Raw genomic sequence first — 5522 nt, forward strand, 5'->3', positions numbered from 1 at the left:
CCTGCTTTTCCCCTCTGTTTAATTGCTTGCCCTGCTTTGGTGGTTTCTTTCTGTTTTTGTTCTTGGAGTTGTGGTCATTTGTATCTCTGTCTAAATGTCTTTCAGTAATCTTGGTACAGTTGGTTTGCTGGTCATGAATTTCTTCAGTTGTCAGGGTTAATTTTGAAGTATAGTTTTGCAGGATTAGAAAATGTTTTTGTCTTTCAGGATTTGCAATATTTCATTCCAACCTCTTCTTGACTTGAGGGTATATGTTGAGAAGTCAGCCATGATTCTAATGGGCTTTTCCTTTATGGGTGATCTATTTCTTTTCTCTAACAGCTTTTAACATTCTGTTCTTGTGCTGAATTTCTCAAATCCTGATCATTATATGTCTTGGTGTGGTTTTATTCTGGTCATGGCTAACTGGAGTTCTATATGCCTTAGTTATCTGTATTTCTGATGCTTTACTCATGCTTCAGAAATTTCTTCTATTGCTTCTGCAAATAGTCTTTTTATGTCATTTGTGTTAACTCCTGCTTTTTCATTGACACCTATCAATCTTATATTGTTTTTCTTTTCATCATCTTGCAACTGTTGAATTGTTACCTCCTGATCCCTCATTATTTTTAAGCGTTCTTTACTTTCATGATCACTAGCTATAATCCTGTCTTTGAAGTCTCAGAGTCTGTCTTCAGTTTCATTCAAGCTGTTTTTCCCAGTTTCAGTGGAATTTTTAATATCCAGAATATCTGCTTGAATTTGTTTCATCCACTCTATTTCTTTCCTATATAGATTATTCAGTTTCCTTCATTTTCCTGTTGTCTTGTTTTTTATCTATCTCTACTCTGTGTTTGCTGATCATTTCCTTTATGATTGTTGTCATTTCTTTTGTTACCTGAGAGATTATTTCTTATCTGATTTCCTCTGTAATCTCATGGATTTGTGTCTTTATTTTGGTTGCTATCATTTCAGAGATTTCTGGTATGTGTTTTACATTTCCTCCAGTGTCTCCTGGACTTGTTCTGGGTGTACTGGAGCCCTGAGATTGCATTTTGCCTGTCTTGTCATTTTCTATTGAAAATTTTTTATTTTGTTTCCTGTGTTGATCCTTGTAAGTTTTTGTAATAGGTAACTTAGTCACTAATATGAAATTCTCTTCCGGAAGAGTCTGTTCTTCAGGGATGTCTTCCATGTGTAGGAGGTTCTCGGTTTTCTGTATGTCCCATGATCCTACCTTCCCAGTTAATTAAGTGTTAGAGGATGTTATCTGTTTGGTTCAGTCCCCAGCCCTTTGATGCTGTGCTGTGGTGAAGTTATTACTTCCAAATGGTTCCAGTATTGTTACAGAAGGGAAAACAACTGATTACAACAGATATGACATCCTAGCTGAAGTAGTATAATTAGCAATAATAATAGCATCAAGTACAGCTTAGAGACTGATAAACTGTGGTAACTGTTAATTTTGTAGCTTAACCATAGGAACAAAATCTACAATTACATTACAGAACCAATCATAAATTGGGAGCTTGTGTGCAAAATGTTTCCTTTGGTAGAATGCTATTACCTTGTGGTGGGGAAATTAAAGAAAGATTGTGGATAAAATCAGGATAACTTAAAAGAAAGTAAAAACAGGCCAGAGGATAAAGGATGATCATGCAAGCTTTGGGAAACTAAAGAAGAGAGCAGAAGAAAAATACTGAAGGATTAAACAAGGGGTTATCTGAGTGCAATCTCTGGGTTTAGGGAATGGGGTTAGTTTTCTGTGTCTGAAGTCCTCCCCAACCACTTAGAAAAGAGAAAAAAGATACAAAAAAAAGAAAAAAGAGAGAAAAGAGGCAGCCCCATCTGCCTGCTTCTATTCTGTGTGTCTTTGTTCCAAGGTCTTTGTTCACCTAATTTATGTTAGCTCATATTGTTACTATCACTTTTAACAATTTCATGCCATTAGTCATGCCTATCTATCCCATGCACCCTAGTTGGGGGCCCTACTGTGTGATTGACATCTCCTCCAGTGTCTGTGTCTTCCTGTGTGGTTTACCTGGATTCTAGCAGTAGGGAAGTGAGAGGGCCAGTCTCTGGACCTTGCCATGGTGCTTTATAACCGCCACTTTGAAAAATAAAATATCAGCACTAAGCCTTGGGGGCACCAGCTCCTAGGAGACTGCAGCGATAAGTACATCACCAGGCCACATCATCAGATGGAGGAGAAATACAATGGGGATGAACTGGCCAGGAAGGACACCAGCAGTCTTGAGCCAGTGGATGTTCCCAGCACTCCATTAACAAAGTATATTGTGCTACTCTGTTTCACTAAATGTTTGAAAGCTGTGGGTCTTTTCAAATCATATGCCCTCCTAAAAACTGCTCACATTCTTCAGTTCATTTTTATATTAAAACTTGGGACTGAATTTTTATGGTTTTGTTTCAAAAGCCATTTTCTTCTGGGAAGACTATTACCAAACACCAGGATTCTGCTGTTATATGAACACAGTGACATTGTTGTTATTTCATTACTCAATATTTTGTTCACTAGTTCTGGAGGAGGACCAGCAAAGACCAAGGGAGATGGAGTTTTTTTTATTATTGCTGTTGTCTGTTTATTGCTTTTTGACAATGATGGTCTCATGGCTAAAATGGCTGAGCACCCTGAAGGACATCATGACAGTGCTCTAACTCACATGCTTTACACAGCAATTGCCTTCTTAGGTGTGACAGATCACAAGGGTAGAGTACTGTTCATAGTACTGGCTTTGTGTTATAAATTTGGCTTTCATATAGCTTTCAAAAAGCTCTCTATAGATGTTGGTGTAGTTAAATGACTTCAGGCTTTATCCCAACTTGTGTCTGTACTTCCCTTATGCCCATAAGTCATTGTTCTTTCTGTGGCAACTCAGAGTAAAGTTGGATCCTGGTTTTCTCTCATTATACCTTTCACGGTGGTTATCTTTTTTGTTATGATCTTGGATTTCTATGTGGATTCTATTTGTTTAGTCAAATGGATTCTATTTGTTCAGCCAAATATGCCCACCATAGATCCTTTCCCATGTTTATTAGTGCTCTCCTTTTTAGAAATTTTTGGACATGCCCAATAACAGTCCAGCTTCAGGCTATGAACAGAGCTACACACCAGGAGGGCGTGGAGAACATCCTGTTTGGAGGAATGATCCTCAGTGCTGTGTTCTTCGCTTTGTCTGTCAACATTTTATCATTTTGCTCTACAAAGGAGAGAGAGGTACCCTTATTGGGTTTTCTCCTGAAGGAACACCTCTTTATAACTTCATGGATGATGCTTTCAGCACAACTCTCAATCAACCACTAGGTTTAATAAGGAATCACCAAAACAAATTCTTGAAGCGAGTGACTCTAGGCAGATCTTTTACTTCCTGTGCTTGAATCTGCTCTTTACCTTGGTGGAATTCTTCTATACTGTGTCGACCAATAGTCTGAGTCTGATCTCAGATAGATTTCAGATGCTCTTTGATTACCCTGCTTGGATCATGGGACTTTTTGCTGTTCTGATGAATAGATGGAAAGCTACTCCAATTTTCTCCTATGGGTATGGTCAAGTAGAAATTCTCTCTGGATTGATTAATGTACTTTTCTAATAATAATAGATTTTTGTGTTTATGGATCAGTTACTAGATTGATTGACCCTTCAGAATTAGGCAAGAACATGTTGACACCAGTCTAAGTTGGAGAACTGACCATAAACCTTATTGCTATTTGTGCCTTTAGCCATGTCCATAGCCACAACCATGGAACTTCACAAAGAAGCTGTCACTCATCTGATCACAGCCACTCACATCAAACACATGGACATAGTGACCATGGGCATGGTCAGAGCCACAGACCCCAAGGCAGAGGCATTAGTGCCAACAATGAGGGGTGTATTTCTGCATGTTTTCACAGACACACTTGGCAGTATTTGTATGATTGTTTCTACAGTTCTGACAGAGCAGTTTAGGTGGTTCTTTGCCAATTCCTCTGTTCACTTTTTATTGTTGTGTTTTTAGTTCTCAGTGTTGTCTGTCCCACTGATTGAAGATGCCTGTCAAGTTCTGCATCTAAGGCTGCTACAAGAACATGAGAAAATAAATAGACTGCTTGAGAAAATATACATAAAATGGAAGGATTAATATCATATCAATACCCTTATTTTTGGCATAATTCTACCAGTATTATAACAAGAACAATTCATATACAGGTAACACCTGATGTGCTAGAACAAAGAATAGTACAGTAGATTACAGGAATACTGGAGTAAACAATTTAACAATTAAAGTAAAAGAAGAAGCATACTTTCAATATATGTCTGGCCTAAATACTGGATTTCGTGATGTTCTGGTGTGACAAAACCAATGGAACCCATGAAATACTGCAAAGATGGGACTAACATCACGTGAAGTAACTCAGGAGTACCCCTGGGGTATCAGCAATGAAGATTAAATAACGCAGTGTTTGTAATAATACTTGAAGGACAGAAATTATACATAATAGTACAAAAACCTTTTAATGCTCACTAGTACTTGGAGGTTGGATCAAGGAATCATTCTTAAAGAATTTTAAACTACAGAATAAAACATTGTTGGTACAAAAAAATAAAAATAAAATAAGTTAAGGGTTACCAAATACATACAGAAATTAACTCCCACCCCACTGCATACTTACTGAGATTGTAAAATGGTGCCACTGTTGTGGAAAATAAAAAATTAAACCAGAACTGCATATGATCTAACAATTGCAGTTTAAGTGGTTTGATCCTCATCACCATCAAAAACTAAAGTAAATATTGAGAAAATATAAAGAACTCAAAAATATCAGTCCTCTCAGATTCAAAGACCCAATCCAAAAATGGGCATCTGAGATGAATACATACTTCTCAGCTGAAGAAATACAAACAGCAAAAAATACATTAAAAATATTGAACATCACTGGTCATCCAAGAGATGCAAGTTAAAATACACTAGGATGTCATCTCCCCCCAGAAAAAATGGTTGTCATCAAGAAATCAACCAATAACAAAATGGACAAGCTGTGGGGGAAAAGGAGCCCTTCTCCACTGTTGACAGAAATGCAACCACTGTAGAAATCAGTGTGGAGAATCCTCAAAAAACTAGGATTAGAGGTCCCATTCAACCCAGCTATTCCCTTCTAGAGATCTTCACAGAAGAATTAAAAACATCATACCACAGTGATATATGTGCACCCATGTTTATAGCAGCATAGTTTATAGTAGCCAGATCTTGGAAACAACCTGAATGCTCATCAACTGAGGAATGGATAAAAAATATGTGGCATTTTTATACAATGAAGTATTACTTAGACATGAAGAATGATAAACTGGAGACTTTTATAGGTAAATGGATGCACCTTGTAAACATACTCATTAATGAAATAAGACACACATGCATAAACATCATATTGTTTCATTAGTACGAGAAGCTTAAAGAAAAACATGCATATGTGTCTGTATGTGTATAAAAATAATTAAGATAGTTATACTATGATTTCACTGAGTTCACTGAAGAGAAAGATTTGTA

At 37.1% G+C, this 5522-nt stretch overlaps 1 pseudogene; it reads left to right on the forward strand.

Moving 5' to 3' along the window:
• Positions 1-2180: 2180 nt before the first annotated feature.
• Positions 2181-4385, forward strand: LOC100731428 (proton-coupled zinc antiporter SLC30A5-like; annotated as a pseudogene).
• Positions 4386-5522: the final 1137 nt, after the last annotated feature.

This window comes from Cavia porcellus, unplaced genomic scaffold (genome assembly GCF_034190915.1).
Source record: "Cavia porcellus strain 051 isolate PalLab524CR breed Dunkin Hartley unplaced genomic scaffold, mCavPor4.1 scaffold_33, whole genome shotgun sequence".
NCBI classification, from domain to species: Eukaryota; Metazoa; Chordata; class Mammalia; order Rodentia; family Caviidae; genus Cavia; species Cavia porcellus.